Source organism: Triturus cristatus, chromosome 4_1, assembly GCF_964204655.1.
Source record: "Triturus cristatus chromosome 4_1, aTriCri1.1, whole genome shotgun sequence".
Taxonomy (NCBI): Eukaryota; Metazoa; Chordata; class Amphibia; order Caudata; family Salamandridae; genus Triturus; species Triturus cristatus.
Window position 1 is genome coordinate 1,179,047,849 of NC_140585.1, and position 12,420 is coordinate 1,179,060,268.

Here is a 12,420-nt window from a genome sequence, read left to right on the forward strand (position 1 = left end):
TAGTGAGGCTACTGGAAGGACAGAGACCATCACGGTCAGAAATGTCACGTTGGAGGAGGTCATAGGCAGAACGAAAGGTTAGCAGAAGGATGGCGGATATTTTTGCAAAAGGTGTTACTATTTTATATTCTGCTCTTTCTAATGTTCATTGTTATTTTGCAAGTTGGGGTATCTGGTCTTTGCTGTGGCAGCACCATGGATACATCTTCTGATGCGGTTTGGTGTTTCTTGTTGCTGTACTGTCAACATCTTTTCAAATGCGTGTTGCATTTTAGACCATGGTGGTATCGAAACCAAGAATTTTGAGGAGCGGGAACTTGGGGATTATGCTGAGTCTCATTCAAAAGGGCCCATTGTGTTTTAGAATATTTAATTTGCCATTGATTGTCCTAGAAAACAGCACTCTACACACTGCCAGGTCCACTGCCCCAATGTGCATTAAAATGCAACATTGGACAGTGTTAAATTGCTGTCCTCCTTGAGTAACTTTGACACGGGCTCTGAAGATCACTCCGCCCACTACAATTACAAAACTTTGCCCCCCCAAACCTCCCCCTTCAAAGTCTGGGTCTGGTTGTGCCCCTGGGGCTCACATGTATTTCATTTGTTTTGTGGCGCCTCCCATACCAGTGTAGGGTGTCGGAGCATTTTACATCTCAAACACACATACAGAGACAATGAATCATACTAGAGTAAACCAATGTATAGAAGATATTGCATAAATAGTACATAAAAAGTGTATTTTGAATTGTTTCTCTTTAGCACCTTAGATTATATCACTGCATCGAAAGGCCTTTTTTTAAATTCGTGAACCACGCCAATTCTGCAGCGATAATTTGATTAATTACTCAAGTTGTCTTCTTCTATTTGAGCAAAATGATGGCCCAATAAACTATCCACAAGAGAGGCTGTTGTGCAGAGTACACTGTGATCATTGCAAAGGAGGCCCAGTGATGAAAAGTAATTCCCCAGAGTCACACTCTTTGCTCATACTTGGGGGCTGGGTTTGAAACCAGGTTTCATGATTAGACATTTTGCAGTTCAGATTCTGGATACCTCTTGGATTCGTCCCCTCTTCAGCCCTGATGACAATTGTATTAGTGACCCAAGAGTCAATTCAGTTGTCTTGTGTGTCCTATACCGGCTTTTATTGTTATAGATGGAGCCACATTATTATATATTCAGTGCTTAATTTGTAAAAATATAAGTGTCTGGACTCTTGTCACGAGGCCACTGAAACTTGCACCACCCATTGCCCCTGCCAGTGCTGCGGGGGACAGTGCCATCCTAACTACGACACGCCTTCAAGTGTGACAAGTCAGACTTTTCTAGGACACCTAAAGCAACAAGAATAGTTTAGGCAGCAGATATTAGTAATTTTTAATGTATATTGAATGATTAAAAGTAGACAGCACCACCATTTGGCGCACTGTCATTAATGCCTTTCTTGAAAATTAGGTGCTTGTGCAGAGCACCGGAGATCACCTGCTCAAATTAAGCACTTTGCATAATAAACTATATGCCTCGGAGGTTTTTGTTCAGTGCCAATCTTGAACTGAATTTTTTCAAGGTGCTCTCATATGCGACAATCACTAATCAGGAGGCAGAGAGAAGAAAAGTAATTGTCCAGGGTCACACAGTTTGGCCAAGCTTGGAAACTGTAATTGAAACTAGGATCTCTGTGCCATGACCCCTCTACGAGTTTTGCCCTGGGAGCAAAACCAGCTTCTGACTGCCGTGTGCCGGTAAAATAAGTGCATTCAAAATATCATTTGTTTTTTTTATTTTTTATTAATAGATGGGGCAGCAGCAGTGGAAACATCTCTCTTCATAGAACAGCTACATCTTGGGTAGAAACAGTGCAAGCTTCACTCCTTTAGAAGACAGGTACATTTAAGGTAGCACCAGCTTTTCCCATATCAGGGCATGTACTAATCAAGCAGCAGCAGTGCAAGCTTTAGTGCCTCACAGAATAGGGACAGTATGGCAGTAGCAAAGCAAGCTTCCTTCTCTCACATTTCCCACAGAACAAATCTAGCAAAGCAGAGTTGTACAAATACTATTTGCCCACAGAACATGTACACTTAAGGGGTGAGCTTCAAGGCAGATGTCTAGAGCGGGTGCTTAACTCACTGAGAGGAATGTATAGTAGGATGAGTGAGTGATTATGCAAATTCTAATAATCTCACTTATGTGATATTCAACATCTGCGCCCTGAAAATCATACAGCCGTCACTCAGAGACCTGCTGCTTTTGTTGATTCTTTAGTGTTCCGTGCATTGAGAATTTGCAGTAACCCATAGGTTAGCGTTATTTGGCGCAGCCTCCCCACACCCTAAGTAATTATAGTTTAGACGCGCACACAGGTGCCAACCTCTTACAAAACGTTGTGCATGCGTGCACACCAGGCTCTCTGCAATCCCAGCTTCGGTAATGCACCTGTTCAAAATGTTGAGGGCCGCCAGTGGTACCTGGCACATATGTGGCTGTCGCCTTAATCTGCCCTCCTTGCACAGCAGGGCTTGTGTTGTTGCGACCGTGTTTTGAGAGCGCGGTTGGTTCCTACTACTGTTACTTAGCAAGGGTGGTTTGGCCACCAATGCAAGCAAGGAAAATGGACCCCACACCCACAGTTTGTTCCGAGAAAAAATACAGCCATAATTGGGGAACAGTGAACCCGGTACCACTGCACCTGCTGCACGATTGATAACGCTACTGTTCAGTCACCCCATCATAAACAGTTCCTTGATAGCTATATGCCTTCCCAATTAATTACAAACAGATCGAAAATATGATTTATGACTTGCATATTTAACTTTTCTGGTATTATTGTTTGTGTTAAAAAGAACTTTTAGCGTGCCCTCCCTACCTCAACCCCATCACTCACGGGGTCACATTGTAATACAGACCAGCTCCGGACTAGGTCGGAACATAGTTTACGTGGTAAGTAACATTGTAACTTTAGTGGTTCCTTGACATTTCGAGTTCTCAAATCAAAACATACAAAAGCAATGAAAACAATGCAAAATGTAGCTCTGTGTGGAAAAATAAATCATTTTATTTGAGCTCTTAGGCTAGCAGGAAAGCCCCATTAATATTTATTTTAAAATAAATCCGCCCCATCCCACCCACAGCTCAGCTCATGACATTGTTGATCTGCTGAACGTTACAGTTTCATAGCAATCTCGCCCAATATATCTAGAACGCCCAACATTTCCCAGAGGCGCATTGCATGCTGGGGCAAAGTTCTTTTTGACAAGACACAGACCCGTCACTGCTTACCAGCCCCTCACATGTTCTCCACATCAGAACCTAAAACCATGTTTCCAACACAATAAAAGGGACCTGCAAAGCCTATCATACCAGCCTGCATGTCACAAACTATTTAAAATGTGCATATAACTCTCACCCTTTCTTACCTATCACACCACCAAATGATGTGTTCCGTAACACGCTAAGCGCACCTCGGTGGTCATCACGCACGACTCGGAAACACTTCCAATGTGGGTCACAACAGATTTCCCATCACACACCTACATAGTATAGTGAACAATAGAGGTAGTAAGTGCTATACAATTGCCAGCCTGCATGTCACAAACTATTTAAAATGTGCATATATCTCTCACCCTTTCTTACCTATCACACCACCAAATGCTGTGTTCCGTAACATGCTAAGCGCACCTCGGTGGTCATCACGCACGACTCGGAAACACTTCCCATGTGGGTCACAACAGATTTCCCATCACACACCTACATAGTATAGTGAACAATAGAGGTAGTAAGTGCTATACAATTGCCAGCCTGCATGTCACAAACTATTTAAAATGTGCATATATCTCTCACCCTTTCTTACCTATCACACCACCAAATGCTGTGTTCCGTAACATGCTAAGCGCACCTCGGTGGTCATCACGCACGACTCGGAAACACTTCCCATGTGGGTCACAACAGATTTCCCATCACACACCTACATAGTATAGTGAACAATAGAGGTAGTAAGTGCTATACAATTGCTACAATGCAATGCTTTTACATATTTACTCCTAGGGGCTGAGCCAGATTTTAATCTTTGTAATATGAAGGGCTAAAAGAGAGGAAACACGTTTCAAATTCAAGCTCTTTATTGTCATCAAATGAGCCCAGGCTGTCAGAGCAGCTGAGGATGGGCCATTCTCAGACCCCCCCCCCCTTCCCCACACTTTAAATGGCTCCAAACTTTTAATTTTTTTACTGCTCAGTTTCCCAAAGATATTGATCTATTGCTAAACGTCAATTGGTGAGATATTCTAATACTTTGGGGTCTAGCACAGTACTAGAGAGTATTATTTCTCTGCTGCGGCAAATCACATGTGTGCCTATCAGAAAATGAAGATTAGCAGTCAGTCGCCATCCATTTTCAACCATCTCCTTAGTGTAGCAGTTGATGGTTTCTGGCCCTGTCCAGCTGGACCAAACCTCACAAACAATGTATATGTTTGCCTGAACTTTAAAGCCTCAGTACCCTCGCTACATCTAACAACTGGTGTTCCTTTCCTCCTCCTTACTGTGGAGAAGGACACAATACTAGAGATACTAAATCCTCTGAGCGGTGAAAGGAAGACACAACTTTAGCGATAAAGAGGGGACTAGGCCTCAGCACAACCTTATCTACAATAAATCCCCAAAAAAGATTCTGATGACAGTAACATCCACAACACTCCTACTCGCCTAGCGCAAATAACCACTACCCAAACATCACTTTCACCATAAAAAATGTAAGCCGCAAATGTTCTAATGGCTCAAATGGGTGTTTCTGCAGTGCTCAAAGCATTGAAGGCAGATCCCGAGAAAGCATGGAACTACAGAAGAGTGGCTTCTCAATAGAAAATATTTAAACAATTTAGTCACTAATGAAGCTATCACTTCAAACTGAGGACCTCTAAAGGCTGTAGCTGAGGCCCACTGAGCTCTTTAAGGACTGCCAACCCCAAATCAAATCCACTGTTCCAGAAATTAAGAATCCACATTGACTCCACTAAAACCCCTGAAGTTTTCCCATTAAGATAGCACTAGTTAAATGATTGCCAATGTCTTGAGTATCGCTAGCAAAAAGTGGGGACTCAAGGGCTTGTTAACGGGGTCCAGCATACGTGCCCTGACAATGCTAAACACAATACAGATATGCTGTTCCCCCAGTAAGACAAAGAGATAAGGGGATAGGAGGAGGGGAGTAGTCCTTGTCGGAACTAGAGTCCTCACACACCCAGCAAGCTAGGTCTCATGCTTCATCATATGGACTTGCTCCTCGTCGGGTCAGCGCTGCAATACCCGACGGGCATCCAAACAGGGGCACTTTGGCGGAGATCTTTTGTTCCTGCTGTTTGGTGCATGGGTGTGAGGGCCCTAAAGAACAGTGTAGATATGGTGCAGGTGAGTGGCGTTAAAAAAGGTTGGATAGTCCACATAAACTATTTAATCGAATGGTAATCCACCTCATTAAAAACTGAGTGGCTGCTCTCTGGCTCTATGGTCCAGTGGAGCTTGGCTCATCTCATTTCGTGTGGTCGACATGTTTCATGCTTCGTGGTCTAAGATCCATTGCATTTCATCAGGACCTAGTGTTCAATTATTATCTACACATGGTGGTGGTGGGCAATGAGGCTCCTACCTACCACACTTCTTGGGAGCGAGCACGAAGTCCCGCCAATCCTAGTGGTAACCTACACAAGGAGGATGACATAAGGAGACAATAGGCAGTCACCAGATGTTTCACTCTAGCTAACAGATGTACATGTCCTCCAGCCCCGTAGAGGGTGACACCCTTATCTCAGAAATCAAATGTGCGGTCAACCTTAGTGTATAGTCTGACCCCTGTATAAGCAGTATAAAGAAAAAGGTCCCAGAGCATAAAAGCTTATAGTGCATAAACAAAATCAACGTCAAAGATGCATTCAGACATTTACGTGATGTCAAAGTGTTATTTAATCACACTTGCAAAATACACATTCTTTTGGAAATGAATTGACACTGAATTGACGCTAAGCCATTATTTACTACACGTTCACCTTCCAATATGGTAATTATAGCGATTTCTTTCCTTACCCAGTCCCCTGAAGAAGACCCCGTCAGTAAGGATTCAACCAACCTACCTAGGTCAAGGGGGTCGAAACGTCGACATACGATCTTACCAGTACTTTCAATAGTGCAATGTGCACTGTGTCCTTCCAATTGTACATGGTTCTGTAAATAATGTATATTTAAATGAATTAATTTCATTCTGACTGTGTGGCATAGAGTTGTATGCCTAACAATTGATTTGTGACATTGTCAAAAAGTTATATTTCACTTGCCCTATTACCTCACTTTACTCACTACCCCCTCCCCTCCTTTGGCACCCCGCACTTTTGATCAGTGTCAATTCATTTCCAAAAAAATGTGTATTTTGCCAAGTGTGATTAAATAACACTTTGCCATCACGTAAATGTCTGAATGTATCTTTGACGTTGATTTTGTTTATGCTCTATAAGCTTTTATGCTCTGGGACCTTTTTCTTTATACTGTCCCATACCCAGTTCCCAGTGATTTTTGGGTCTACCCTTTGCTCTAACGCCATGTATAAGCAGAGCGTGAAAGTTATAAAATCAGAGTTAAAATCAAGACTATTATGACTGGACTACTGACAAGGCCAGCAAGGACTAAAGATTGCAGTCGAAAGGACAGAATGGCTTTAGAGCATACACACAACTATAGTAGACAAATGCCATAAAGAGGGGGGGGGGAGGTTTGTTTGTGAGAGAAAACATGCAGGAGGTAACTCACCTAATGTAGGGATAAAACTTGCTCCATACTGTTAGTTGGGGCTCTTAAACACCAGACTCGTGGTGTCCTGTAGAGAAGGGAGCAAAGGTTAGGGATACAGATTATAGCTGCACCTGTCAAGGGTACCGTAATATCCAGCACTCCTAGCAGCCTACCCCAGTAATGACCGTGAGCAGGTCTGTGGCAGGCACCCACGTGATGCAGGGAACAGGGATGTTGGGCCCTCACACCCATGCATCAAACGGTAGGAACAAAAGAGCTCCGCCAAAGGGCCCCTGTTTGGGTGCCCGTCGGGTATTGCAGCGCCGACCCGACGAGGAGCAAGTCCATATGATGAAGCATGACACCTAGCTTGCTGGGTGTGTGAGGACTCTAGTTCCGACAAGGAGTACTCCCCTCCTCCTATCACCTTATCTCTTTGTCTTACTGGGGGAACAGCATATCTCTATTGTGTTTAGCAATGTCTTGAGAATGAAATATGGGTATGTGGACATCTCGACTGATGCATATATTTTACCTCTGAAGAACAACCCTATTTCTCCAAATTCAGCAGGGCCGGAGCGTCGCCCCACTGCTTTAACCCCTTCGCTGCGGCGCGAATTCCGCTGCAGCGCTGGGGGGGTTTGGGGGCAGCACGGTGGCGCGGTGCTCATGACGGAACCGCGCCGTCATGAGTCACGGGCGAGCTGTGCTCATGACGGCGTGGTTCCGTCACAACTCCGCCCACTCTCTATTTCGCCCGCACAGGCGGGGAATTCGAGCCGCGTGGGAGGAGCGGCCGCTCCATGACGGAACCACGCCGTCATGAGCACACGGTGCCCGTGGCTCATGACGGCGTGGTTCCGTCAAGGGCACACAAGGGGTTAAAGCAGTGAAAAGTAAAACTAAAATGATAATTCCGTCCGTTATTATCATGTTATTTTTACTACTTTAGTTGCACTGCAGTGGATCCCTGCAGATAGGGCGGGGTGGGGCCGGCCTCCACTGACGTCAAGGCTGGAGGAGGAGTGGTGGCTGCACCTAAAGTGCTCACAAAGGTTTGGCCGGGTGTCTCAGCCGGCCAAACAGTTATGCGCGCTGTGCATGTTCTCCACAGGCTGTAATATACAACCTTAGTGGAGAACATGCCCAGCCTCCAAGCCCCTGTCTGAGTGCTGAAGCACGCCGCTCAGTACAATCACTATGCTGCTTAAGGCCGCATTGTGATTGGTCAAGGAATTCTGGGAGGCTGGGTGCTTCCTGGTGGAGAAGACGCGGCAGCTGCGACCGCGACTTCCAGAAAAGTTTTCTTTTCTTTGTTCTTATTTATTATTTTTAATTCCCTTTCCCCTCCCCGCCCCCCACGCCCGTTTTGTGGGAGCCACTACTGAAATTCAGCCTCTCAACTTCCAAGCCTCCAATCTTAGCCTGTAGAGGGTTGGTCAGGACAAATGTGGGCCTCTCAATGGACAGGGATCCAATGTAATAATCCAAGGAGGGGTGTCCGCTGGCTGCAGAAGTAGAAAATACCATGGATGACGGTTCCCCATAGGAACAATTGGCAGGACGTTTGCTTTGTCCGCCTTCACCTTTTACAACATTTGATGAATTGGTGAAGTTGGGAGGAAGGGATATAGAAGTTCTTCTGGGCCAGTGAAATTACAATGTATCTATTCTCCGGGCAGTGTAAGATGACGTAAGCATACAGAACCTGGGGAGAAGGAAATTTTCATCCCAGCCGAACAAATCCACCATGGGAAGTCAAACCTTTTCACCAATTGATGGACTGTCTAACTCGTTAACGATATCTGTGTCACTGAATGGAAAACCCTGCTGAGGTGATCTGCTGCCAGATTCTTTTCCCGAGGCGGATACACTGCCTGAAAAGCTAGCAGCTTCTGCTCTGTCCATAAACGAAATCCTGAATAAGGCTGTTCAAAGACTGGACTCTGCAGCTTCCCTGATGAATGATATAACTCATCACTACATGGTTGTTCATTCTGACTTGCACCATCCCATGCTTATCAACGGTGCAAACATGAACGAGAAAGCTGTACAGCTTTGAGCTGCTTTCGTTTCAAGGGTTTCCTTATTTCTTATGCTGACCACTGACCCTGCTGTGTGTCTTGATCCAACACTGCTCTCCAGCCCAGAAAACTGATGCCTGTCTGAACTAAGGACCCCTCTGTAAGTTCTCCTCCTGTAACCACCATGGCATCTTCTGAACTAACTGGGGATTCACTGAGACCTCCTGCTCATAATTCTCCGATTCTGGATCCCAAAATGCCAATAGTGGTTACAAAAGTAACCTGGCCCACAGAAGAATCTGGAACATGTATGACATAAGGCCCTGCACCCTCAACCATGCTCTGGCAGGAGTGGTCTGCAGAAATAGCAGTCTCGTAAGCTCCAATTCAAGGTTCTGTCTTCATACCTGGGGAAGTAAAATCTGCCCCTCTCTGGTGTTGAGCAGTCTCTCAGTGAGCTGCAGAGTCTGCGATGGCACCAGGTGTGACTTCTCCTGATCCAGTAGTAGACCGTGTTGTTTCACTAGCTCCCAAACCTTGAGGGCATCACCCTTTGCCCTAACAAAAGAACAAATGAGCCAATCATCCAGTCACGGAAATAGTTGAATACCGTAACCATGAATCACCCTATGGACGTCACTTTGGTCGCCAGCTGCGACCCCTGGCTTGCTCCCTGCGACCAGTGGCACTGCTTCTGCGATGGCTGGGCTCAGAGGTGGCAAAATCAGGGCCAAGAACACAGGGGCGGCTTTCAGCTCATTTTTTAAATATGCTAACAGTGAATAAAAGTATATTATTCACTAATATTGAAAAACAAAATGGAGAATCCGTTAAGTAAAAAAAAAAAAAATTATGTTGGGTGCATTCTTGTGAGTGTTTGTGTGAGAGAAGGAGTGTTTTTCAAGAGTGTGTGTATGTGAGCATGTGTGAGTAACAGTGGGGTAATCAGTGTGGGAATGAGTGACGATGTCTGAGTGAGTGTAATATTGAGTGCAAGGGAGGGAGGATGAATGAATGCAAGTGAGTGAGAATGGTTGAGTAAGAATGAGTGAGGGTTGGTGTGTGATACTGAATAGAAATTAGCGTGAGTGAAAATGTGTGATGCTTGCCAGTCTACTTTTGGGCTTTGCAAAATACTGGTGTTGGCATACTGGTGGTAATTATTAGCACACAAGGACCTGGCATACTAGAGATAATACTTAGTGTTTGGACATCCATCGCAAAAGGCTGGTGCACACATACTGGAGGTATTGTTGATATGGGACGCCCATGGCAAAATGCTCATGCTAGCACGCTGGAAGTGCTTCTTGTCATAAAGGATGTTATCTGTGACGTATAGAAGGGGATAAACATGGTAAAATGCTTTTCCCATAATACCAGCGGTAAATTTTGACATAAGGGTCACCCAAGGTACATGAATGAAATTAATAGCAAAATTCCAGGACTAGCATATTATATGGAATTGTTGGCATAGGGGGCATAAGAGTCCTTACATTGCTTTTTAGCACATTTATGTGAAAACTTTGCTTTAAAATGCACTAATTTACCCATTATTTCAAAATATTCTTGTGGGGAGAATCAGTTACCCCCAAAGCCATTCAAAAGAGATCTTGTCCATTTAATTTTCTCAGATTTAGGGCTGGTGTTGTATTACATATACCATGTCACTTTCAAAGGTTATGTCAGCACCCTAATATAGGTGGATCCAAAAGAGAAATTTGTGTTGTATTTGTATATTATCACATAATTATAATGAAATGTAGGTGATGTTAATTATTGTGATGTCATCAAGGTCAAGTCACATAACTTCCTGGGAAGATTCAGGGTCAAAGGTCATATGATGTCACTTTCTTTTAATGTCAATAAGATCAAAAGGTGTATCATGTCACGTTCTGTACCCCAGGCATTTTAGCAAATCAACATGCATGTATTAAACCCACCAAGAGGGTCATCACTTTTATGGATACCCTGGGAGAGGATGGCAACCCAAAGGGCAGTATCTGAAACTGGTAATGATTCTGACCCACACAGAACTGTAGATATCTTTGAGAAGGTCGGTGTATTGGCATCTGGAGGTCTCTGGAGGCTAAATAATCGTCCTTTGATACAAACAGAACTATCATTTGTACTCGCCACCTTCAGGTCCAAGACCAGTCTGTACTCCCCATAGTAAAGCAAAGTAAAATATCTTCCTATCACCCTCTGTTGACAGGGAGCCTGCACAATTGGTCTTTTTGACAAAAGTTTCTGTATTTCCAACAGCAATGCTTCTTGTTTCTGCTTTTCTCTTGGAATCAAAGTAACACAAAATAATTCTGGGAGAAGGGAAGGAAACTATTTTGAAACCTTCCCTGAGAGACTGAAGAACCCAATTGTCCTAAAGTGAAGCTTCTAATTTATCCACAAAGAGTTTCAGTGTTTCCTCTAATGGAAGATCCTCTTCAATCTTCATATAGTCAGACCTTTGAATTGCTCTGTTCTTGATCTGCTGCTCCACGTTGAAAATCAGAGGTAGGGACACTCCGGCCTCATCCCCTTCTTTGAAAAGTGCTGGCCACCTCTATGCACCTGAAAAGATTGACCAAAGGCCTTCTTGAGACCTGAATGTCTTCCCACAGAAGCCTGTTTCAATGGAGCCAATAACTTTTTTACTCAAGCAGATTTTAGGATAATTGTCTAATTTATCCCCAAACAACTTGGTCCCTGAGAAGGGAATCTTCATGAGTATATGTTTTCTAGGCAGCAAAAGCCTTCCACGGCCTCATCCACAGCTGGCGGTGGGCCACCACTACTGCCCCAGCCACTGAATATGCTTCACTAAGAGAGGCATAAGAGACATATAACTTGCTGTTCGTTTGACGCAGGGTAGGAGTTCTTCTACCCCCTGATCCAATAGTTCTGCCAGAGAGTGAAAGTTCTTTAATATGGATTGAACAGTATAGCTGGCATAAAAAACCTCTCTCATCGCAAAGTTAGACACTGCATATGATAATTTTAATGCCAAATCCACTCTTCGATCAACTGGGTCTGAAGGAGATGCATCATCCAATATAATAGACCTATGGGTCTCCAGACAAACCATCAGAGAGTCTATTTTACCACTGAAAGATGCTCCTCTGATAACTCCACCATGGGGTACCTTTTATTTATTTTTTTAAATGAGGAAATGTATGCCTGTCCACCTCTTTCAATTATGCTTCATAGGCCTCTTAATGACTACATGTAGAGGTAACGAGTCGGGCTCTCTTCTGTGATAATGTGCAAAACATTTCTTCCGACTCATCAGCAATTGGAGGAACCGGAAAGGCCATGTTCAACCTTATGTGCTCCAGTACCTTTTTTCAGCTTTGTACCCTGAATGAATCTTTCTTTGACCTCCTTCTCTTCACCTGGGTCGTTTAGGTCATTAGGGTCCATACGAGGTTTGTTAGGAAAGGGGAGCCTCTCCCTAGCCTTAAAAGCGGCAGCTACTGCTTTTTAAATCATGACCTGCAAATCCTCCATAGTGGGGACTGACACCGCAGGTTCCTCCATTGGTGCGGACTTCTCCGCATAATGAGATATTTGTGCACACTTCTTGGGCTCCATCATTTGAGTGAAGGAAAGAAGGACAAAC

General features: G+C 44.2%; 1 protein-coding gene across 9 annotated transcripts in view; it reads left to right on the forward strand.

Moving 5' to 3' along the window:
• Positions 1-12,420, forward strand: part of LOC146856305 (ultra-long-chain fatty acid omega-hydroxylase-like) — a 200,101-nt gene that overhangs the window by 11,270 nt on the left and 176,411 nt on the right. The gene's annotated exons all lie outside the window — the stretch shown is intronic.